The sequence below is a fragment of the Oncorhynchus mykiss genome, chromosome 9 (assembly GCF_057628025.1).
Source record: "Oncorhynchus mykiss isolate SJ-2025 chromosome 9, ASM5762802v1, whole genome shotgun sequence".
NCBI classification, from domain to species: domain Eukaryota; kingdom Metazoa; phylum Chordata; class Actinopteri; order Salmoniformes; family Salmonidae; genus Oncorhynchus; species Oncorhynchus mykiss.
Window position 1 is genome coordinate 83,179,899 of NC_143030.1, and position 25,500 is coordinate 83,205,398.

General features: G+C 46.1%; 1 long non-coding RNA gene across 2 annotated transcripts in view; it reads right to left on the reverse strand.

Moving 5' to 3' along the window:
* Nucleotides 1-7,045: 7,045 nt before the first annotated feature.
* Nucleotides 7,046-25,500, reverse strand: part of LOC149981360 (uncharacterized) — an 86,055-nt gene continuing 67,600 nt past the window's right edge. For both annotated transcript variants that reach the window (XR_016483546.1, XR_016483547.1), the window contains 2 exons: nucleotides 15,401-15,717; nucleotides 7,046-8,451 (listed from right to left, as the gene is read on the reverse strand). This is a non-coding gene — a long non-coding RNA (uncharacterized LOC149981360). The remainder of the gene's footprint in view (nucleotides 8,452-15,400; nucleotides 15,718-25,500) is intronic.

Below are 25,500 nucleotides of genomic sequence, written 5' to 3' on the forward strand. Positions count from 1 at the left end.
AGACAGAGAACAGGAGAGACACTGGTATATTACAGAGACAGAGGACAGGAGAGACACTGGTATATTACAGAGACAGAGGACAGGAGAGACACTGGTATATTACAGAGACAGAGGACGGGAGAGACACTGGTATATTACAGAGACAGAGGACAGAGGACAGGAGAGACACTGGTATATTACAGAGACAGAGGATAGAGGACAGGAGAGACACTGGTATATTACAGAGACAGAGGACAGAGGACGGGAGAGACACTGGTATATTACAGAGACAGAGGACAGAGGACGGGAGAGACACTGGTATATTACAGAGACAGAGGACAGGAGAGACACTGGTATATTACAGAGACAGGGGACGGGAGAGACACTGGTATATTACAGAGACAGAGGACGAGAGAGACACTGGTATATTACAGAGACAGAGGACGGGAGAGACACTGGTATATTACAGAGGACAGAGGACAGGAGAGACACTGGTATATTACAGAGGACAGAGGACAGGAGAGACACTGGTATATTACAGAGACAGAGGACAGGAGAGACACTGGTATATTACAGAGACAGAGGACAGAAGAGACACTGGTATATTACAGAGACAGAGGACAGGAGAGACACTGGTATATTACAGAGACAGAGGACAGGAGAGACACTGGTATATTACAGAGACAGAGAGACAGAGGACGGGAGAGACACTGGTATATTACAGAGACAGAGGACAGAGGACGGGAGAGACACTGGTATATTACAGAGACAGAGGACAGGAGAGACACTGGTATATTACAGAGACAGAGGACGGGAGAGACACTGGTATATTACAGAGACAGAGGACGAGAGAGACACTGGTATATTACAGAGACAGAGGACGGGAGAGACACTGGTATATTACAGAGGACAGAGGACAGGAGAGACACTGGTATATTACAGAGACAGAGGACAGGAGAGACACTGGTATATTACAGAGACAGAGGACAGGAGAGACACTGGTATATTACAGAGACAGAGGACAGGAGAGACACTGGTATATTACAGAGACAGAGGACAGGAGAGACACTGGTATATTACAGAGACAGAGGACAGGAGAGACACTGGTATATTACAGAGACAGAGGACAGGAGAGACACTGGTATATTACAGAGACAGAGGACGGGAGAGACAGTGGTATATTACAGAGACAGAGGACAGGAGAGACACTGGTATATTACAGAGACAGAGAGACAGAGGACAGGAGATACACTTGTATATTACAGGGACAGAGGACAGGAGAGACACTGGTATATTACAGAGACAGAGAACAGGAGAGACACTGGTATATTACAGAGACAGAGGACAGGAGAGACACTGGTATATTACAGAGACAGAGGACAGGAGAGACACTGGTATATTACAGAGACAGAGGACGGGAGAGACACTGGTATATTACAGAGACAGAGGACAGAGGACAGGAGAGACACTGGTATATTACAGAGACAGAGGATAGAGGACAGGAGAGACACTGGTATATTACAGAGACAGAGGACAGAGGACGGGAGAGACACTGGTATATTACAGAGACAGAGGACAGAGGACGGGAGAGACACTGGTATATTACAGAGACAGAGGACAGGAGAGACACTGGTATATTACAGAGACAGAGGACGGGAGAGACACTGGTATATTACAGAGACAGAGGACGAGAGAGACACTGGTATATTACAGAGACAGAGGACGGGAGAGACACTGGTATATTACAGAGGACAGAGGACAGGAGAGACACTGGTATATTACAGAGGACAGAGGACAGGAGAGACACTGGTATATTACAGAGACAGAGGACAGGAGAGACACTGGTATATTACAGAGACAGAGGACAGAAGAGACACTGGTATATTACAGAGACAGAGGACAGGAGAGACACTGGTATATTACAGAGACAGAGGACAGGAGAGACACTGGTATATTACAGAGACAGAGGACAGGAGAGACACTGGTATATTACAGAGACAGAGGACGGGAGAGACACTGGTATATTACAGAGACAGAGGACAGGAGAGACACTGGTATATTACAGAGACAGAGGACAGGAGAGACACTGGTATATTACAGAGACAGAGGACGGGAGAGACAGTAGTATATTACAGAGACAGAGGACGGGAGAGACAGTGGTATATTACAGAGACAGAGGACAGGAGAGACACTGGTATATTACAGAGACAGAGAGACAGAGGACAGGAGAGACACTTGTATATTACAGGGACAGAGGACAGGAGAGACACTGGTATATTACAGAGACAGAGAGACAGAGGACAGGAAAGACACTGGTATATTACAGGGACAGAGGACAGGAGAGACACTGGTATATTACAGAGACAGAGGACGGGAGAGACACTGGTATATTACAGAGACAGAGGACAGGAGAGACACTGGTATATTACAGAGACAGAGAACAGGAGAGACACTGGTATATTACAGAGACAGAGAGACAGAGGACGGGAGAGACACTGGTATATTACAGAGACAGAGGACAGAGGACGGGAGAGACACTGGTATATTACAGAGACAGAGGACAGAGGACGGGAGAGACACTGGTATATTACAGAGACAGAGGACAGGAGAGACACTGGTATATTACAGAGACAGAGGACAGGAGAGACACTGGTATATTACAGAGACAGAGGACAGGAGAGACACTGGTATATTACAGAGACAGAGGACAGGAGAGACACTGGTATATTACAGAGACAGAGGACAGGAGAGACACTGGTATATTACAGAGACAGAGGACAGGAGAGACACTGGTATATTACAGAGACAGAGGACGGGAGAGACAGTAGTATATTACAGAGACAGAGGACAGGAGAGACACTGGTATATTACAGAGACAGAGGACAGGAGAGACACTGGTATATTACAGAGACAGAGGACGGGAGAGACAGTGGTATATTACAGAGACAGAGGACAGGAGAGACACTGGTATATTACAGAGACAGAGAGACAGAGGACAGGAGAGACACTTGTATATTACAGGGACAGAGGACAGGAGAGACACTGGTATATTACAGAGACAGAGAACGGGAGAGACACTGGTATATTACAGAGACAGAGGACAGGAGAGACACTGGTATATTACAGAGACAGAGGACAGGAGAGACACTGGTATATTACAGAGACAGAGGACGGGAGAGACACTGGTATATTACAGAGACAGAGGACAGAGGACAGGAGAGACACTGGTATATTACAGAGACAGAGGATAGAGGACAGGAGAGACACTGGTATATTACAGAGACAGAGGACAGAGGACGGGAGAGACACTGGTATATTACAGAGACAGAGGACAGAGGACGGGAGAGACACTGGTATATTACAGAGACAGAGGACAGGAGAGACACTGGTATATTACAGAGACAGAGGACGGGAGAGACACTGGTATATTACAGAGACAGAGGACGAGAGAGACACTGGTATATTACAGAGACAGAGGACGGGAGAGACACTGGTATATTACAGAGGACAGAGGACAGGAGAGACACTGGTATATTACAGAGGACAGAGGACAGGAGAGACACTGGTATATTACAGAGACAGAGGACAGGAGAGACACTGGTATATTACAGAGACAGAGGACAGAAGAGACACTGGTATATTACAGAGACAGAGGACAGGAGAGACACTGGTATATTACAGAGACAGAGGACAGGAGAGACACTGGTATATTACAGAGACAGAGGACAGGAGAGACACTGGTATATTACAGAGACAGAGGACGGGAGAGACACTGGTATATTACAGAGACAGAGGACAGGAGAGACACTGGTATATTACAGAGACAGAGGACAGGAGAGACACTGGTATATTACAGAGACAGAGGACGGGAGAGACACTGGTATATTACAGAGACAGAGGACAGGAGAGACACTGGTATATTACAGAGACAGAGAACGGGAAAGACACTGGTATATTACAGAGACAGAGGACAGGAGAGACACTGGTATATTACAGAGACAGAGGACAGGAGAGACACTGGTATATTACAGAGACAGAGGACGGGAGAGACACTGGTATATTACAGAGACAGAGGACAGAGGACAGGAGAGACACTGGTATATTACAGAGACAGAGGATAGAGGACAGGAGAGACACTGGTATATTACAGAGACAGAGGACAGAGGACGGGAGAGACACTGGTATATTACAGAGACAGAGGACAGAGGACGGGAGAGACACTGGTATATTACAGAGACAGAGGACAGGAGAGACACTGGTATATTACAGAGACAGAGGACGGGAGAGACACTGGTATATTACAGAGACAGAGGACGAGAGAGACACTGGTATATTACAGAGACAGAGGACGGGAGAGACACTGGTATATTACAGAGGACAGAGGACAGGAGAGACACTGGTATATTACAGAGGACAGAGGACAGGAGAGACACTGGTATATTACAGAGACAGAGGACAGGAGAGACACTGGTATATTACAGAGACAGAGGACAGAAGAGACACTGGTATATTACAGAGACAGAGGACAGGAGAGACACTGGTATATTACAGAGACAGAGGACAGGAGAGACACTGGTATATTACAGAGACAGAGGACAGGAGAGACACTGGTATATTACAGAGACAGAGGACGGGAGAGACACTGGTATATTACAGAGACAGAGGACAGGAGAGACACTGGTATATTACAGAGACAGAGGACAGGAGAGACACTGGTATATTACAGAGGACAGAGGACAGGAGAGACACTGGTATATTACAGAGACAGAGAACAGAGGACAGGAGAGACACTGGTATATTACAGAGACAGAGGACAGGAGAGACACTGGTATATTACAGAGACAGAGGACAGGAGAGACACTGGTATATTACAGAGACAGAGGACAGAGTACAGGAGAGACACTGGTATTTTACAGGGACAGAGGACAGAGGACAGAGGACAGGAGGAAGCGTAACCAAAGAGATTAGATATAGAAAGTTATGTTTCTAACAGCCATCCCAACAGACAGCTCCTATCTTGCTAGCCAACAGTGTCAAGGTCGCTAAGCTAGCTACATAGAAACACATGCCTGCTTAAAGTGCAGTCCAGAACTCTTTCTCATACTGAATGGATTAACAACCTAGGACAGAATACTTAAAGGGGAACTACATCCGCTGATTTGGCCTCATGTTTTGGTTGCTCCTCAAGAAATGTTGGCCGCCATGACAGAAACCAAACGTTAGTCGGCTTGGGGGGCGTGGTTTGATGTGGGTGTGTCCTTGCCACCACCAAGACACACCCCTTGCCTGTAGCTGTCCCCCCCCCCCCCCCCCCCCCGCTTAATAACAACAAATACTGCAGGTGGAGTTCAGTCATTAATTTTATTTGTATTTATTTACCTTTATTTAACCTTTATTTAACTAAGGCAAGTTACATTACAGGTTTTTAAACAGACCGATATTATTGATATAAATTGTGAACAGAACAGGGCCCAACATCGACCCCTGCTGCACACCTTCATTAAGGAAACTAGATTTGATACCATCAGGAAGCACACCTTGCGTCCTGGTATTTTAGATGCCTGTTCTAGGCCTATTTCAGAACAAGTAAGAAATGGTCAACTGTATCAAATGCCTTGGACAGGTCAATAAATAAGGCAGCACAATGATGTTTATGGTCTTAACAATAGAGCATATCAACTAAGAGAAGAGTAAAGCCCTTGAAACAGTACTATTTCCACGTCTAAAACCAGATTGGTGTTCATTAAGGATAGAATGAGAAGATTAAAACCAGGGACTCTAAAACCAGGGACTCTCTTTGTGTCAGGGTTTTCCCTGATCTGAGTCAGTCCCAGTGGATTGTCTTTCATCGATCTACAATAAAGTACTTACATCATAGACATCAAATGGTTGAAATGAAAATGAGGAATGTGTATCTGGGGAAAGAAATGGTTCCCTGAAACCTGGCTCGAGGTAAAGGACTCCCTCTACTGGAGTCGGAGTTTTCAGAAGCTATTTTTAATAGGTGTCCCTTTGAGGCAAAGTGGTTATTAAAAACACCACGAATGTCCATCTTATCTGTTCTTGGACCAGAGACTGTCATAACCTGCCGGGGTAATGAGGTTGGTGGAATTTTCATCTCAGAGATTTGAGAACCTTCCAGAAGGCAGCTGGTTTCCCACCAATCTCAGATGCACAGTATGTCGATTTTGCTTTTCTAACAAGGGATGGGCATCTATTTGTCATCTGAAGGAATGCCAGTGGAATCAGCATCTGAAGGAATGCCAGTGGAATCAGCATCTGAAGGAATGCCAGTGGAATCAGCATCTGAAGGAATGCCAGTGGAATCAGCATCTGAAGGAATGCCAGTGGAATCAGCATCTGAAGGAATGCCAGTGGAATCAGCATCTGAAGGAATGCCAGTGGAATCAGCATCTGAAGGAATGCCAGTGGAATCAGTCAGCTTTAGCCCAAGCTAAATTCTCATGTGTGAACCAGGGATTAGCTTTATCCCTTACCCTTAGTTTATTGAACTGAGAATCCTTATCTGCAATAGAGTTGAGAAAAGAAGTAAAACAGTTTAGGGCTTAAGCCGAGTCAGAGATATCTGATGCAACCCCCCCATCCACACAATCCCAGATCAGAGAAGAAATGTTGCTCATTGAAATTCCTATAATTTCTCTTTGTAATAATGTGAGGGCATGATGTAGGTAGTTTTAGTATCTCTTATGCAGGAAATGGGACAAGAATCACTGAATAAAATTAGCAAAGATTCCATTGGTTGTATACTTATGAGGGGCATTTGTCAAGATATTTCAGGGTGTTGAAAGTTTGGGGCGGGTTGGTTCGTTTATCTGCCGAGTTAGAGTTAACTCAATGCAGCTATCTTTCAGCCTATCAGAAGCTGACATCAACCAATCCAGATTAAGATCACCCTTAATTAATCATTCAGATTTAGCATAGTTAGACAGCAAGTCAGGCTATTGGCTAAGAGCACATGTTGAGGCAGAGGGAGGGCGATAAATCCCCATTAGCGTACGTAGGCATTATTACCAAGGCCCACATTTAGAGTCACTAGACAGTCAAATTGTTTAATGTTTGTTTAAGGTAATGAGAGATACAGAAACATTTCAATTGTCCTTTGTAAATATAGTGACACCTACAACTCTGGCAACTCTGTCAGATCTAAAACATTATAGACAGTCCAGAGACACACATCATTACTCGGCACGGTCTTATGTAGCCAAGTTTCAGATATTACCAGAAAGTCCACGTTGGTCTGAGAGGCCAGAGAAATAATCAAATCCATTTGAGATCAAACGTCTGGCATTTAAATAAATCAGTCCAAAGAATCAGTCCAATGAATCAGCCCGATGAATCAGTCCGATGAATCAGTCCGATGAATCAGCCCGATGAACCAGCCCGATGAATCAGTCCAATGAATCAGTCCAATTCAGCAGCTGTGGGATTTCAGATCAGACAAAGTCTCTAATACAATCATACTATGAAAATACCATAGCTTAAATTGGTATACACACACGATTGTCTAGAACTGTACCAATTGGCAGATGCTTTGAGTGCGAATGTGGATTAAAACAGGAGTCAATGAGGTTACCTGTTGCGGGCATGCAGTATGATAATGCTGATCCTTTATGGTCGGGATGTTGATAAATCAATGTCTCAACGCAGCCTTGAAATGCAAGGGACAGGGTTTTGTCACCAAGATGATTTGGATGGACCCCATCCTCTCTGTAGAGCATCTTCCAGAACTGGGCCTGAAATAATTGGACGCTTGTCAGAGTTCCAATTAGGTCTTTAAAATCCTGTTTCAGCGATTCCTTGCTAGCCATCTTAATGTCAAATAGATCCCACAAAGACTACGACAACGACAACCCCTGTGTTCTGGCATAAAACAGTAGGAAGCAATAATGTCTTGTACCCGAGCCACAGGATAGCAGGGTTTCTTTGCCCCGAGAACCGAGATATTTCTCACCATAGATAATAAGAGATGGTGAGATGACAGAGGAGGTCCGGCAGATGTTTTGTGCATCAGAGACCTTCAAAGTCCAGTGAAAGGAGGAGTGGATCCGAGTCCTGGACAAAGTCCCATCGGGAAGTTAGAGGATACAAATCCGGAGTAGAATCCAAGACAAAATCCCCCTGGGAAGGAGTCTGGATAGGGGACGATGGCGCGGGAATCTCCTAAGCCAGGAGGACAAAACTTTTTGACAAGTGGATTTGGATTAGGCTCCTTAACGCCCACTCGCCAACGGGCTTCTTCCCTTCATGTGGCCTATAGTGAGTGACGTGCTTCCATGGTTTGGAAGCAGGAATGGTGACAGTAACAACTGCCAAATCCATTAGAAGCAACCGTCCTGCTCCATTGCCCAGGGAAGTGGGAGACTTCTTTGAGGAGTGTCCCTGGAAGGCATTGGCGATTCAGTGTTGACATGGCGGTGATACTCTCAACATATCGGATTGGCATCCATCCTGCTGTGTAGAGAAGGAGAAGGTAGCTGTTTACTCTGAATATACCACTAAACTACATCCAGCTGACACAATTTCACATAGCGACAACCCAGCAAACACAAACACTCGGCCCCTCAATTGTCTGAACAAACAAAACACACACACTGCCCCTCAATTGTCTGAACTCACACACACACACACACACACACACACACACACACACACACACACACACACACACACACACACACACACACACACACACACACACACACACACTCGCACACACACACACACATGCACACATACACGCAGACACACACGCAGACACACACACGCAGACACACACACACACACACATACACACACACACACACACACACGCTGTCCAATAGTTATCATTCCTCTACTCACCTGTTAAACATAACCCTTATTGGAGGCCAGATGGTAAATATAAATATCATATAAGGAGTCTGATGTTCTTCAACTCTGTCTGTTTTCCATTTAGAAACGCTTGAACTACTTTAAATTCCACACACACACACACACACACACACACACACACACACACACACACACACACACACACACACACACACACAGACACACACGAACTCGCACACACACACACACACACATGCACACATACACGCAGACACACACGCAGACACACACGCAGACACACACACACACACACACACATACGCAGATACACACTCACACTGGGATTTAGAGAGATGATAGCTTCCTGTTCTTTCCTCTGTAGGATCTGGGGAAGGACTCAGTTTCACATTCCATATTGATAACATCAATACAGCCCTACAGCCCAATACAACACACACAACCTACAGCCCTATACAACACACACAACCTACAGCCCTATACAACACACACACAACCTACAGCCCTATACAACACACACAACCTACAGCCCTATACAACACACACAACCTACAGCCCTATACAAAACACACAACCTACAGCCCTATACAACACACACACAACCTACAGCCCTATACAACACACACAACCTACAGCCCTATACAACACACACAACCTACAGCCCTATACAACACACACAACCTACAGCCCTATACAACACACACAACCTACAGCCATATACAACACACACAACCTACAGCCCTGTACAACACACACAACCTACAGCATCATACAAGACCAAGGTGTCTTTCTCTAGACAGGGAGTCAATGCTGAGACCAAGGTGTCTTTATTCAGACAGGGAGTCAATGCTGAGACCAAGGTGTCTTTATTTAGACAGGGAGTCAATGCTGAGACCAAGGTCTATTTATTTAGACAGGGAGTCAATGCTGAGACCAAGGTGTCTTTATTCAGACAGGGAGTCAATGCTGAGAACAAGGTCTATTTATTTAGACAGGGAGTCAATGCTGAGACCAAGGTGTCTTTATTTAGACAGGGAGTCAATGCTGAGACCAAGGTGTCTTTCTCTAGATAGGGAGTCAATGCTGAGACCAAGGTCTATTTATTTAGACAGGGAGTCAATGCTGAGACCAAGGTGTCTTTATTCAGACAGTGAGTCAATGCTGAGACCAAGGTGTCTTTCTCTAGACAGGGAGTCAATGCTGAGACCAAGGTGTCTTTCTCTAGACAGGGAGTCAATGCTGAGACCAAGGTGTCTTTATTCATACAGTGAGTCAATGCTGAGACCAAGGTGTCTTTCTCTAGACAGGGAGTCAATGCTGAGACCACAGTGTCTTTCTCTAGATAGGGAGTCAATGCTGAGACCACAGTGTCTTTCTCTAGACAGGGAGTCAATGCTGAGACCAAGGTGTCTTTCTCTAGACAGGGAGTCAATGCTGAGACCAAGGTGTCTTTATTTAGACAGGGAGTCAATGCTGAGAACAAGGTGTCTTTCTCTAGATAGAGAGTCAATGCTGAGACCAAGGTGTCTTTATTTAGACAGGGAGTCAATGCTGAGACCAAGGTGTCTTTCTCTAGACAGGGAGTCAATGCTGAGACCAAGGTGTCTTTATTTAGACAGGGAGTCAATGCTGAGACCAAGGTGTCTTTATTCAGACAGGGAGTCAATGCTGAGACCACGGTGTCTTTCTCTAGACAGGGAGTCAATGCTGAGACCAAGGTGTCTTTATTTAGACAAGGAGTCAATGCTGAGACCAAGGTGTCTTTCTCTAGACTGTGAGTCAATGCTGAGACCAAGGTGTCTTTATTCAGACAGGGAGTCAATGCTGAGACCAAGGTGTCTTTATTTAGACAGGGAGTCAATGCTGAGACCAAGGTGTCTTTATTCAGACAGGGAGTCAATGAATGCTGAGTCCAAGGTGTCTTTATTCAGACAAGGAGTCAATGCTGAGACCAAGGTGTCTTTCTCTAGACAGGGAGTCAATGCTGAGACCAAGGTGTCTTTATTTAGACAGGGAGTCAATGCTGAGACCAAGGTGTATTTATTTAGACAGGGAGTCAATGCTGAGACCAAGGTGTATTTATTTAGACAGGGAGTCAATGCTGAGACCAAGGTGTCTTTATTCAGACAGGGAGTCAATGCTGAGACCAAGGTGTCTTTCTCTAGACTGTGAGTCAATGCTGAGACCAAGGTGTCTTTATTCAGACAGGGAGTCAATGCTGAGACCAAGGTGTCTTTATTCAGACAGGGAGTCAATGCTGAGACCAAGGTGTCTTTATTTAGACAGGGAGTCAATGCTGAGACCAAGGTGTCTTTATTCAGACAGGGAGTCAATGAATGCTGAGTCCAAGGTGTCTTTATTCAGACAAGGAGTCAATGCTGAGACCAAGGTGTCTTTCTCTAGACAGGGAGTCAATGCTGAGACCAAGGTGTCTTTATTTAGAGACAGGAAGTCAATGCTGAGACCAAGGTGTCTTTATTCAGACAGGGAGTCAATGCTGAGACCAAGGTGTATTTATTTAGACAGGGAGTCAATGCTGAGACCAAGGTGTCTTTATTCAGACAGGGAGTCAATGCTGAGACCAAGGTGTCTTTCTCTAGACTGTGAGTCAATGCTGAGACCAAGGTGTCTTTATTCAGACAGGGAGTCAATGCTGAGACCAAGGTGTCTTTATTTAGACAGGGAGTCAATGCTGAGACCAAGGTGTCTTTCTCTAGACAGGGAGTCAATGCTGAGACCAAGGTGTCTTTATTTAGAGACAGGGAGTCAATGCTGAGACCAAGGTGTCTTTATTCAGACAGGGAGTCAATGCTGAGACCAAGGTGTCTTTATTCAGACAGGGAGTCAATGCTGAGACCAAGGTGTATTTATTTAGACAGGGAGTCAATGCTGAGACATATGTCTCTTTAGTTTGACATGGGTTCCATGCTGAGAAGAAGGTATCTTTATTTAGACAGGGAGTCAACGCTGAGACTTTCCAGCCATAAACTTAGTCCCGGCATTAACGTGTATAAGCACACATCAGAAACACCTGATCTGGTGCTGTGATTGTGTGCATCCCTAACACGAGGAAAGTAATCAGTTAGATATCTGGGCGCAGGACCATAAATATTCCTGTAAACCAAACCTAGTCTAATCTGGGACACCCTAGCCTCGACAGGCAGCCAGTTTAGTTCCTGAAAGCAGCTCCTGCCTGTGTCAGTACGTGGACTCACCTTCAATACTACCCTGATCAGTTTATTCTGGGCAATCTGGAGCTTCTCCTTCATTAGTTTAGATAAGCCCCCAAATCAGGAAGCACTTAAGCTGTCATTGTAAATGAGAATTTGTTCTTAATTAACTGACTTGCCTAGTTCAATAAAGGTTCAGTAAAAAAAAAATGGATGGCTGTGACCAGGAAGTACTAGCGTAGTTAAAATGGCATTGGATGAGGGCAGTAGCTAGCACTTTCATGGAGTCCTTATCCAGCAGCATGGACATTCTAGCCAAAAACTTTGTTGTGGCATAAAACCTTCCCTAGCACCTTATTTGCCCTGCTCACACCTCCCAAGCTTCCATCAAGGATACATCCCAAGTAGCTAACAGAGGTATTAGTAGTCAGGTCTGGATCCAGACCTAAAATGAGTAGGTCCTCTGAAATCAAAGTGGAGTTAGGGGGTGAGGTGCTGACTTAATTTTTCCCTAAGTGCAGAGATAGCTTATCATCTCCAAGCGATTTGCTAATGTTAGTCAGCTCTGTGCTAAGTATGCTCTCCAACATAGTATTACTGTTGTGAGACACCAGAAGTGTAGAGTCATCCGCATAAAGAAAAAGACGGCAAGAACAAGCTTCTTTCATATCGTTAATATACAGTAGAAACAGCAGAGGCCCAAACACGCTCCCCTGCGGAACGCCAAAACTCATTGGTTTTGCCTGAGACAGTGAACCATTAACCTCTACTACTTGCTCTCTTCCTGATAAATAGGACTTTACCCAGCCTAGAGGGATACTGCTTAACCCCAACCCCAGTTTGGAGAGTAGGAGACAGTGGTTAACTGTATCAAAGGCCTTCTGTAGGTCAAGCAGTACCATTCCACACAGATTTCCCTCGTCAATCTCTTTCCTGATGAAGTCAGTCAAGTAAAGTAGACATGAATCAATGGAGTATGTTTTTCTAAAACCAGACTGAAAATCATACATTAGACCCTGTTTGTTAACATATTCATACATTTGCTCATGTACAACTCTCTCCAGGATCTTTGATGTTACAGAGAGGATATATACAGGCCTATAACTCCCAGGGTCAGACTTTATCCCCTTCTTCTACAGAGGATAGATACAGGCCTATAATTCCCAGTGTCAGACTTTATCCTCTTCTTCTACAGAGGATAGATACAGGCCTATAACTCCCAGGGTCAGACTTTATCCCCTTCTTCTACAGAGGATAGATACAGGCCTGCAACTCCCAGGGTCAGACTTTATCCCCTTCTTATACAGAGGATAGATACAGGCCTGTAACTCCCAGGGTCAGACTTTATCCCCTTCTTATACAGGGGATAGATACAGGCCTATAACTCCCAGGGTCAGACTTTATCCCCTTCTTATACAGAGGTATAACTTTAGCTTGTTTCATGTCTCTGTGGAAGATGCCTTGTTCAAGATTGAGATGAACAATATGCATAATACAAGTGCCAATTTTCTCAGCAGAATGTATTAGAAACCTTGCAGGAATATTATCCAGGACTGTGGCTTTGGAGCATTTAAGCTCTGCCAGCATACTGACTATTTTGGCTGTAGCTGCCTTCGCAAAAGAAAAAGAGCTTGGCTGAACCCCCTAACTCTACATAATACTTCTTGACTTGGTTACTTCCATACAACCAGAACTGGTGGGCAGCTTGCTAACCAGCTTGCTAACCAGCTTGCTAACCAGCTTGCTAACCAGCTTGCTAACCAGCTTGCTAAACCAGCTTGCTAAACCAGCTTGCTACCAGCTTGCTAACCAGCTTGCTAAACCAGCTTGCTACCAGCTTGCTAACCAGCTTGCTAACCAGCTTTCTAACCAGCTTGCTAACCAGCCTGCTACGAGCTTGCTAACCAGCTTGCTAACCAGCTTGCTAACCAGCTTGCTAACCAGCTTGCTGGCAACAGAAGTTTAAAAAAGTTTGAATTCATTGGCAACCTCTGCTTTTTCATATACCATCTCCCCTTTGATGTTCAGTCCAGTACTGTTTAGTTTGTTGTTGGTAGTACTACTACAGCCTAGTTCCTTAAATTATTTCCAAACCATTTTAGGGTCATTTTTTGGTTCTCAATGATTTTCTCAGCAAAGTAACCCCTCTTAGCTTCATCCATCCTGCTCTTAGCTTCATCCATCCTGCGCTGTGCTTCATTTCGGTGATGTTTACGTAGGACAAAATCAGGCTGTTCTTTAGAGTTCTTACATTTCTTAAAGGCCTTATTCCTTGCTTGGATAGATTCTAGAATCTCATGATTAAATCAAGGGCTAGATCTCTGCTTTACCCTGACCCGTCCAATGGGAGCCATCACATTCACCACATCAGGGAATCTACATTTAAAGACTTCCCAGGCACTGTCTACCCCTACACTATCTAGCACAGGTGACCAATCAATTCTACCCACTTGTTCCCTAAACATTTCAACACAGTATTTTTTGAGTCCTATGATTCTAACAGTTTTGTGACACTTAAATATATATTTTTTTAATTATCCTTCTGCAAAATGTAATAAAATGATCACTGATTCCATATACTATTGCTCCACTCTGCCATATTTTAGATTTATCAGACACCAATATTAAGTCAATCGTACATTGCACTGTTTCACATATCCTGGTAGGATCTTTTATCATTTGAGTCAGAGCAAGTGATCTACAAAAGTGCATAAATACATTGTGGGTTGGGCTATCCTTTTTGCAGACATCAGTATTGAAATCCCCTAACAAAATGATTTCCTTCAACAGGGAATCATTACAGTTTGACAACACAATTTCAAGACCATCATAGAATGCATTCTGATTGGGCGGCCTTTAACACACCCCCCCCCCCAACAAAATCGGCTTGGTTTTGGGAAGGCAGATATCCAGCCAGACAATCTCCAGATCAGCGCTTAAATCCGATCTGACGTTAAAAGTAATGTCTGATCTTACAAACACACATATCCCCCCACCACATATCCCCCCACCGTTACGATTCCGATCCTTCCTGACAACAGAGTAATTACCTATCTCAATTTCTGAGTCACATACAGATGAATCCAACCATGTCTCAGTAAAACATAAGACACCCACCTCTGATTTGCAAACCAACAGGCGTGTCTCATCGATCTGCGGTAGTAGGCTTCGGACCTTTAAGTGCACAGAATGTAGACCCTTCGTCCCAAAGGCCGAATTCCCAGTCAATTTGTTACTCTCCTCCCACTGCACTACCATCTTCCCACTGCACTGCCTCCGGTGGCCCCTCTGCCACAATGGAGCACCCCTCCCCAGGAGCACCCCTTCCCAGGAGCACCCCTCCCCAGGAGCACCCCTCCCCAGACTCAATCGTCCTCACCACCGTGTCCTCCGTCACTCACCTCTGGTTGCCTCCGCTCCGCTGTCGACCCCACCTCCTCCGGTGCACTCTCCACCCTCGGTAAGTCCTCTGGTCCCACTCCACCTTCAGTGCTCACACACCCCGTGGGTACAGCACACAGACAGCAACGGTAAGCTTCATTGACCCCATGCCCAAAGCTAGGATCGCTGCATTTTAGATGAATCCACTGCGCTCATTCCAAACATACCAAAGCTTTGCTGTTACTGTTTATCCACCGTTCGCAGGAGGAGCCTGGGTGCATAGGCCGTTTGATGGGGTTGGTGATAAAGTGAGGTCCAGGGTATCGATGGATATCACCTGTTAAGAGAAGGTATAGAGTTATTATAAGATCTCCATCATTATTTTGAGATTTTCAGACTGGTTTTCGATTATCGCTTTGGTTTGTGTCAAGGTGCTATGAAAGTTTGGCACATAACGTTCCTTCCAAATAAGAAGTGCTGGATGCCATCAAAAGTGTTTGCATGACTGAGAAGTTGCTGAGTATTGATCTGTCTTTCATCTAGATTGATGCAATTATTTCCAGTGACATTTAAAACGAAAACATTAAATAAAAGTGCTAAACACCGTGACTCCGAGGGAGTCAATGCTGAGACCACGGTGTCTTTATTTAGACAGGGAGTCAATGCTGAGACCACGGTCTCTTTATTTAGACAGGGAGTCAATGCTGAGACCACGGTCTCTTTATTTAGACAGGGAGTCAATGCTGAGACCACGGTGTCTTTATTTAGACAGGGAGTCAATGCTGAGACCAAGGTGTCTTTATTTAGACAGGGAGTCAATGCTGAGACCACGGTCTCTTTATTTAGACAGGGAGTCAATGCTGAGACCACGGTGTCTTTATTTAGACAGGGAGTCAATGCTGAGACCAAGGTGTCTTTATTTAGACAGGGAGTCAATGCTGAGACCAAGGTGTCTTTATTTAGACAGGGAGTCAATGCTGAGACCACGGTGTCTTTATTTAGACAGGGAGTCAACGCTGAGACCAAGGTGTCTTTATTTAGACAGGGAGTCAATGCTGAGACCAAGGTGTCTTTATTTAGACAGGGAGTCAACGCTGAGACCAAGGTGTCTTTATTTAGACAGGGAGTCAATGCTGAGACCAAGGTGTCTTTATTTAGACAGGGAGTCAATGCTGAGACCACGTTGTCTTTATTTAGACAGGGAGTCAATGCTGAGACCACGGTGTCTTTATTTAGACAGGGAGTCAATGCTGAGACCAAGGTGTCTTTATTTAGACAGGGAGTCAATGCTGAGACCACGGTGTCTTTATTTAGACAGGGAGTCAATGCTGAGACCAAGGTGTCTTTATTTAGACAGGGAGTCAACGCTGAGACCAAGGTGTCTTTATTTAGACAGGGAGTCAATGCTGAGACCAAGGTGTCTTTATTTAGACAGGGAGTCAACGCTGAGACCAAGGTGTCTTTATTTAGACAGGGAGTCAATGCTGAGACCAAGGTGTCTTTATTTAGACAGGGAGTCAATGCTGAGACCAAGGTGTCTTTATTTAGACAGGGAGTCAACGCTGAGACCAAGGTGTCTTTATTTAGACAGGGAGTCAATGCTGAGACCAAGGTGTCTTTATTTAGACAGGGAGTCAACGCTGAGACCAAGGTGTCTTTATTTAGACAGGGAGTCAATGCTGAGACCAAGGTGTCTTTATTCAGACAGGGAGTCAATGCTGAGACCAAGGTGTCTTTATTTAGACAGGGAGTCAACGCTGAGACCAAGGTGTCTTTATTTAGACAGGGAGTCAATGCTGAGACCACGGTGTGTTTATTTAGACAGGGAGTCAATGCTGAGACCACGGTGTCTTTATTTAGACAGGGAGTCAATGCTGAGACCATGGTGTCTTTATTCAGACAGGGAGTCAATGCTGAGACCAAGGTGTCTTTATTTAGACAGGGAGTCAATGCTGAGACCAAGGTGTCTTTATTCAGACAGGGAGTCAATGCTGAGACCAAGGTGTCTTTATTTAGACAGGGAGTCAACGCTGAGACCAAGGTCTCTTTATTTAGACAGGGAGTCAACGCTGAGACCAAGGTGTCTTTATTTAGACAGGGAGTCAATGCTGAGACCACGGTGTCTTTATTTAGACAGGGAGTCAATGCTGAGACCAAGGTGTCTTTATTCAGACAGGGAGTCAATACTGAGACCACGGTGTCTTTATTTAGACAGGGAGTCAATGCTGAGACCACGGTGTCTTTATTTAGACAGGGAGTCAATGCTGAGACCACGGTGTCTTTCTCTAGACAGGGAGTCAATGCTGAGACCACGGTGTCTTTATTTAGACAGGGAGTCAACGCTGAGACCACGGTGTCTTTATTTAGACAGGGAGTCAATGCTGAGACCACGGTGTCTTTATTTAGACAGGGAGTCAATGCTGAGACCAAGGTCTCTTTATTTAGACAGGGAGTCAATGCTGAGACCAAGGTGTCTTTATTCAGACAGGGAGTCAACGCTGAGACCAAGGTCTCTTTATTTAGATAGGGAGTCAACGCTGAGACCAAGGTGTCTTTATTTAGACAGGGAGTCAATGCTGAGACCAAGGTGTCTTTATTTAGACAGGGAGTCAATGCTGAGACCAAGGTGTCTTTATTTAGACATGGAGTCAATGCTGAGACCACGGTGTCTTTATTTAGACAGGGAGTCAATGCTGAGACCACGGTGTCTTTATTTAGACAGGGAGTCAATGCTGAGACCAAGGTGTCTTTCTCTAGACAGGGAGTCAACGCTGAGACCAAGGTGTCTTTCTCTAGACAGGGAGTCAACGCTGAGACCAAGGTGTAATTATTCAGACAGGGAGTCAATGCTGAGACCAAGGTGTCTTTCTCTAGACAGGGAGTCAACGCTGAGACCAAGGTGTCTTTCTCTAGACAGGGAGTCAACGCTGAGACCAAGGTGTCTTTCTCTAGACAGGGAGTCAATGCTGAGACCACGGTGTCTTTATTTAGACAGGGAGTCAATGCCGAGACCACGGTGTCTTTATTTAGACAGGGAGTCAATGCTGAGACCACGGTGTCTTTATTTAGACAGGGAGTCAATGCCGAGACCACGGTGTCTTTATTTAGACAGGGAGTCAATGCCGAGACCACGGTGTCTTTATTTAGACAGGGAGTCAATGCTGAGACCACGGTGTCTTTATTTAGACAGGGAGTCAATGCCGAGACCACGGTGTCTTTATTTAGACAGGGAGTCAATGCTGAGACCAAGGTGTCTTTATTCAGACAGGGAGTCAATGCTGAGACCAAGGTGTCTTTATTTAGACAGGGAGTCAATGCTGAGACCAAGGTGTCTTTCTCTAGACAGGGAGTCAATGCTGAGACCAAGGTCTCTTTATTTAGACAGGGAGTCAATGCTGAGACCAAGGTGTCTTTATTTAGACAGGGAGTCAATGCTGAGACCAAGGTGTCTTTATTCAGACAGGGAGTCAATGCTGAGACCAAGGTGCCTTTATTTAGACAGGGAGTCAATGCTGAGACCAAGGTGCCTTTCTCTAGACAGGGAGTCAATGCTGAGACCAAGGTGTCTTTATTTAGACAGGGAGTCAATGCTGAGACCAAGGTGTCTTTATTTAGACAGGGAGTCAATGCTGAGACCAAGGTGTCTTTATTTAGACAGGGAGTCAATGCTGAGACCACGGTGTCTTTATTTAGACAGGGAGTCAATGCTGAGACCAAGGTGTCTTTATTTAGACAGGGAGTCAATGCTGAGACCAAGGTGTATTTATTCAGACAGGGAGTCAACGCTGAGACCAAGGTGTCTTTATTTAGACAGGGAGTCAATGCTGAGACCAATGTGTCTTTATTTAGACAGGGAGTCAATGCTGAGACCAAGGTGTCTTTATTCAGACAGGGAGTCAATGCTGAGACCAAGGTCTGTTTTCCAGATGAGCCCAGTTTAAATACAGGGCTCATCTCATTCAGTTTAGCACCAAAATATACATCAATACAACGAACACATTATTATATGCAACAATACACGAAAAGCAAAACACAATAATATATTTTTTTTAAATGTCAGTAGGAAGTTCCCCTAACAACTATCTAAAAATGCTCTCGAGGCGCCGATTCCTCAAATTTTTTAAGTTAAATTGTAGATCATTCCACACGTAGGGTGCAAGGAAAATTAAACGGTGACAAGTCTTCAGATTTAACCAACCCTTTGGCCTGTCTGATTTGCCATACACAATGATACCTCAGTTGCTTAAAAGCTTGCCAGTCCGGGCCTTTGTTCCTGGCCTTGACCCAAGCATCGTCTCTTTTAAGAATGACTTCTGATAATTCTCAAGTTTACAAGGCATTCAATCTATGTACCTTTAACCCTTAGTTTTTGGAATTGAGCATGATTATTTTATATAGTATTGAAGACATCTGCAAAGAGGCTGAATGCTAAAGCATGATTCGATCTATGTTGGATCCATCTTGTCTCAAGAGGACCACAATGGAAATAAGTCCCAGACTTTATTGTGTGTTATCCTCCATGATTTTATTATTGTGCATGTATGGCTTTAAAATTGTCGAATTAATAAAAACTAAACTAAATAGCTGAACTACAATCAAGGTCACTAAAATAAAGATCATGCGAAAGCCTGTTCACTGATGTTCCTCTTTGTGATGACACGAGGATTACATTTTTTTTGTATTCTCACATCTCTAACACAAACAACTGGGCAATGGCCACTGATATCTTGGCCGAAGTATAAACATATTTATCTGGTGTATTTGTTCAAATAACATCATTCCGAGTTTACTTTGAAGGATCTTTAGAGTTGGGTCATGTAGGCTTAGCCACCGGCTGGGATAGGTTTAGATCATTACACATGTCGTTTAGATTATCTGAAGCCTGCATGTGTTTATCCTCATTTTGTTCTGTTTAAGAAACGTTTCTCAATGGAATCGACGGAATGAATACACCCCTGATCAGGCGTAAATACAGTTCACTCTCATAACAGCCACGTTGTATTCCTTCTCTTTCCTTCACTTGTGGACTTCAATCCACAACACATCAGCTGTACAATGGTGCTAACCTACAGAGTGAAGTTGTGGCCAATAGTGTGTTTTAATAAGTTATTTGGTGATGTGATTACATTTAGTGTAGTTTTATCTCAAAAGCATAACTTCTTTAATGTTTAACAATACCAAAAAATATGATATGATATTCACTGAGGACGATGGTCCTCCCCTTCCTCCTCTGAGGAACCTCCACTGTTCAGCAAACACTCTTATACAGAGTTACAATTGGTGCATTCATCTTAAAATATATGTGGGACAACCACATATCACAGGCATAGTAAGATGGGTAGGGACGCCATTGTCCTAACTTCAGGGGGAATCTGGTTCCACCATTGGGTGCCAGGACAGAGAAGAGCTTGGACTAGGCTGAGCGGGAGCTGCCCTCCTTTAGGGGTGGGAGGGCCAAGAGGCCAGAGGTGGCAGGATGGCATGCTCGAGTTGGGGTGTAGGGTTTGAGCAGAGCCTGAAGGAAGGGGCAGTTCCTCTTGCTGCTCCGTAGGCAAGAATCATGGTCTTGTAGTGGAGCTTGGACTGAAAGCCAGTGGAGTGTGAGGTAGAGGAGGGTGACATGGGACAACTTGGGAAGTTTGGAAACCAGGTGGCCTGCAGCGTTCTGGATACATCACAGGGGTTTGATGACACAAGCAGGGAGCCCAGCCAACAGAGAGTCCAGACGGGAGATGACAAGTGCCTGGATTAGGACCTGTGCCACTTCCTGTGTGAGGTAGGGTCGTACTCTACAGATGTTGTAGAGATGAACCTGCAGGAGTGAGTCACTGCTTTGATGTTCGCAAAGAATGACAGGATGTTGTCCAGGGTCACACCAAGGTTCTTTGCACTCTGGGAGGGAAACACCATGGAGTTGTGAACCGTGACAGAGAGGTCTTTGAGTGGCAGGCCTTCCCCAGGAGGAAGAGCAGCTCTGTCTTGTTGAGGTTGAGGTGGTGGGCATCCAAACTCAGATATCTTCCAGGCAGGGTTGGGGTAACGTTACATTTTTATTGATATTTTATTTAACTAGCCAAGTCAGTTAAGAACAAATTCTTATTTACGAAGGCCTACCCCGGCCAAACCCTAACCCAGACGACGCTGGGCCAATTGTGTGCCGCCCTATGGGACTCCTGATCACAGCCGGTTGTGACACAGACCAGGATCAAACGAGGGTGTGTAGTGACACCTCTAGTGTCAGGTGCGTGAATGAGGACCCAAAAGCGAATTAACAAAACAGAGTTTCTTTAATGATGAAACACACGTAGGCTCAGATGGACAGGCAGATTCCGACAGGACAGGACAAGGTTGCAGCAAACACGACGATAGTCAGGTTCAGGCATGAGAAACACAAACAAGAATCCGACAAAGACAGAAACAAAAACAGAGAGAGATATAGAGGACTAATCAGAGGGAAAAAGGGAACAGGTGGGAAAAGGGGTGACGAGGTAGTTAGGAGGAGACAAGGAACAGCTGGGGGAAAGAGGGGGAGAAAAGGTAACCTAATAACGACCAGCAGAGGGAGACAGGGTGAAGGGAAAGGACAGAAACAAGACACAACATGACAATACATGACAGTACCCCCCCACTCACCGAGCGCCTCCTGGCGCACTCGAGGAGGAAACCTGGCGGCAACGGAGGAAATCATCGATCAGCGCACGGTCCAGCACGTCCCGAGAGGGAACCCAACTCCTCTCCTCAGGACCGTACCCCTCCCAATCTACTAGGTACTGATGACCACGGCCCCGAGGACGCATGTCCAAAATCCTACGGACCCTGTAGATGGGTGCGCCCTCGACAAGGATGGGGGGGGGGGGGGGAAGACGAGCGGGGGCGCGAAGAACGGGCTTGACACAGGAGACATGGAAGACCGGGTGGACGCGACGAAGATATCGCGGAAGATGAAGTCGAACTGCGACAGGATTAATGATCTGAGAAATACAGAACGGACCAATGAACCGCGGGGTCAACTTGCGAGAAGCGGTCTTAAGGGGAAGGTTCTGAGTGGAGAGCCAAACTCTCTGACCGCGACAATATCTAGGACTCTTAGTTCTACGCTTATTAGCAGCCCTCACAGTCTGCGCCCTATAACGGCAAAGTGCAGACCTGACCCTCTTCCAGGTGCGCTCGCAACGTTGGACAAAAGCCTGAGCGGAGGGGACGCTGGACTCGGGGAACTGAGATGAGAACAGCGGAGGCTGGTACCCGAGGCTACTCTGAAAAGGAGATAGCCCGGTCGCAGACGAAGGAAGCGAGTTGTGGGCGTATTCTGCCCAGGGGAGCTGTTCTGACCAAGACGCAGGGTTGCGAAAAGAAAGACTGCGTAAGATGCGACCAATAGTCTGATTGGCCCGTTCTGCTTGACCGTTAGACTGGGGGTGAAAGCCGGAAGAGAGACTGACGGAAGCCCCAATCAAACGGCAAAACTCCCTCCAAAATTGAGACGTGAATTGCGGACCTCTGTCCGAAACGACGTCTGACGGAAGGCCATGAATTCTGAAAACATTCTCGATGATGATTTGTGCCGTCTCTTTAGCAGAAGGAAGCTTAGCAAGGGGAATAAAATGAGCCGCCTTAGAGAACCTGTCGACAACCGTAAGAATAACAGTCTTCCCCGCTGACGAAGGCAGTCCGGTGACAAAATCTAAGGCGATGTGAGACCACGGTCGAGAGGGAATGGGAAGCGGCCTGAGACGGCCGGCAGGAGGGGAGTTACCGGACTTAGTCTGCGCGCAGACCGAACAAGCAGCCACGAAGCGACGCGTGTCATGCTCCCGGGTGGGCCACCAAAAGCGCTGGCGAATGGAAGCAAGCGTACCCCGAACGCCAGGGTGGCCGGCTAACTTGGCAGAGTGAGCCCACTGAAGAACGGCCAGACGAGTAGGAACGGGAACGAAAAGAAGGTTCCTGGGACAAGCGCGCGGCGACGGAGTTTGAGTGAGTGCTTGCTTTACCTGCCTCTCAATTCCCCAGACAGTCAACCCGACAACACGCCCCTCAGGGAGAATCCCCTCGGGGTCAGTGGAGGCTACTGAAGAACTGAAGAGACGAGATAAAGCATCAGGCTTGGTGTTCTTAGAGCCCGGACGATAAGAAATCACGAACTCGAAACGAGCGAAAAACAGCGCCCAGCGCGCCTGACGCGCATTAAGTCGTTTGGCAGAACGGATGTACTCAAGGTTCCTATGGTCAGTCCAAACGACAAAAGGAACGGTCGCCCCCTCCAACCACTGTCGCCATTCGCCTAGGGCTAAGCGGATGGCGAGCAGTTCGCGGTTTCCCACATCATAGTTACGTTCCGACGGCGACAGGCGATGAGAAAAATACGCGCAAGGGTGGACCTTGTCGTCAGAGAAGGAGCGCTGAGAAAGAATGGCTCCCACGCCCACCTCTGACGCGTCAACCTCGACAATGAACTGTCTAGAGACGTCAGGTGTAACAAGGATAGGTGCGGATGTAAAACGATTCTTGAGGAGATCAAAAGCTCCCTGGGCGGAAACGGACCACTTAAAGCACGTCTTGACAGAAGTAAGGGCTGTGAGAGGAGCTGCCACCTGACCGAAATTACAGATGAAACGACGATAGAAATTCGCGAAGCCGAGAAAGCGCTGCAACTCGACGCGTGACTTAGGGACGGGCCAATCAATGACAGCTTGGACCTTAGCGGGATCCATCTTAATGCCTTCAGCGGAAATAACAGAACCGAGAAATGTGACGGAGGAGGCATGAAAAGAGCACTTCTCAGCCTTCACAAAAAGACAATTCTCTAAAAGGCGCTGGAGGACACGTCGAACGTGCTGAACATGAATCTGGAGTGACGGTGAAAAAATCAGGATATCGTCAAGGTAAACGAAAACAAAGATGTTCAGCATGTCTCTCAGGACATCATTGACTAATGCCTGAAAGACAGCTGGAGCGTTAGCGAGGCCGAAAGGAAGAACCCGGTATTCAAAGTGCCCTAACGGAGTGTTAAACGCCGTCTTCCACTCGTCCCCCTCCCTGATGCGCACGAGATGGTAAGCGTTACGAAGGTCCAACTTAGTGAAAAACCTGGCTCCCTGCAGGATCTCGAAGGCTGAAGACATAAGAGGAAGCGGATAACGATTCTTCACTGTTATGTCATTCAGCCCTCGATAATCTATGCAGGGGCGCAGGGACCCGTCCTTCTTCTTAACAAAAAAAAACCCCGCTCCGGCGGGAGAGGAGGAGGGGACTATGGTACCGGCGGCAAGAGCTACAGACAAATAATCTTCGAGAGCCTTACGTTCGGGAGCCGACAGAGAGTATAGTCTACCCCGGGGGGGAGTGGTTCCCGGAAGGAGATCAATACTACAATCATACGACCGGTGTGGAGGAAGAGAGGTGGCCCTGGACCGACTGAACACCGTGCGCAGATCGTGATATTCCTCCGGCACCCCTGTCAAATCACCAGGCTCCTCCTGTGAAGAAGAGACAGAGGAAACAGGAGGGATAGCAGACATTAAACATTTCACATGACAAGAGACGTTCCAGGAGAGGATAGAATTACTAGACCAATTAATGGAAGGATTATGACAAACTAGCCAGGGATGGCCCAAAACAACAGGTGTAAAAGGTGAACGAAAAATTAAAAAAGAAATGGTTTCGCTATGATTACCAGAAACAGTGAGGGTTAAAGGTAGCGTCTCACGCTGAATCCTGGGGAGAGGACTACCATCCAGGGCGAACAAGGCCGTGGACTCCCTTAACTGTCTGAGAGGAATGTCATGTTCCCGAGCCCAGGTCTCGTCCATAAAACAGCCCTCCGCCCCAGAGTCTATTAAGGCACTGCAGGAAGCTGACGAACCGGTCCAGCGTAGATGGACCGACAAGGTAGTGCAGGATCTTGAAGGAGAGACAGGAGTAGTAGCGCTCACCAGTAGCCCTCCGCTTACTGATGAGCTCTGGCTTTTACTGGACATGAAGTGACAAAATGACCAGCAGAACCGCAATAGAGACAGAGGCGGTTGGTGATTCTTCGTTCCCTCTCCTTAGTCGAGATGCGGATACCTCCCAGCTGCATAGGCTCAGCACCCGAGCCGGCAGAGGAAGATGGTAGTGA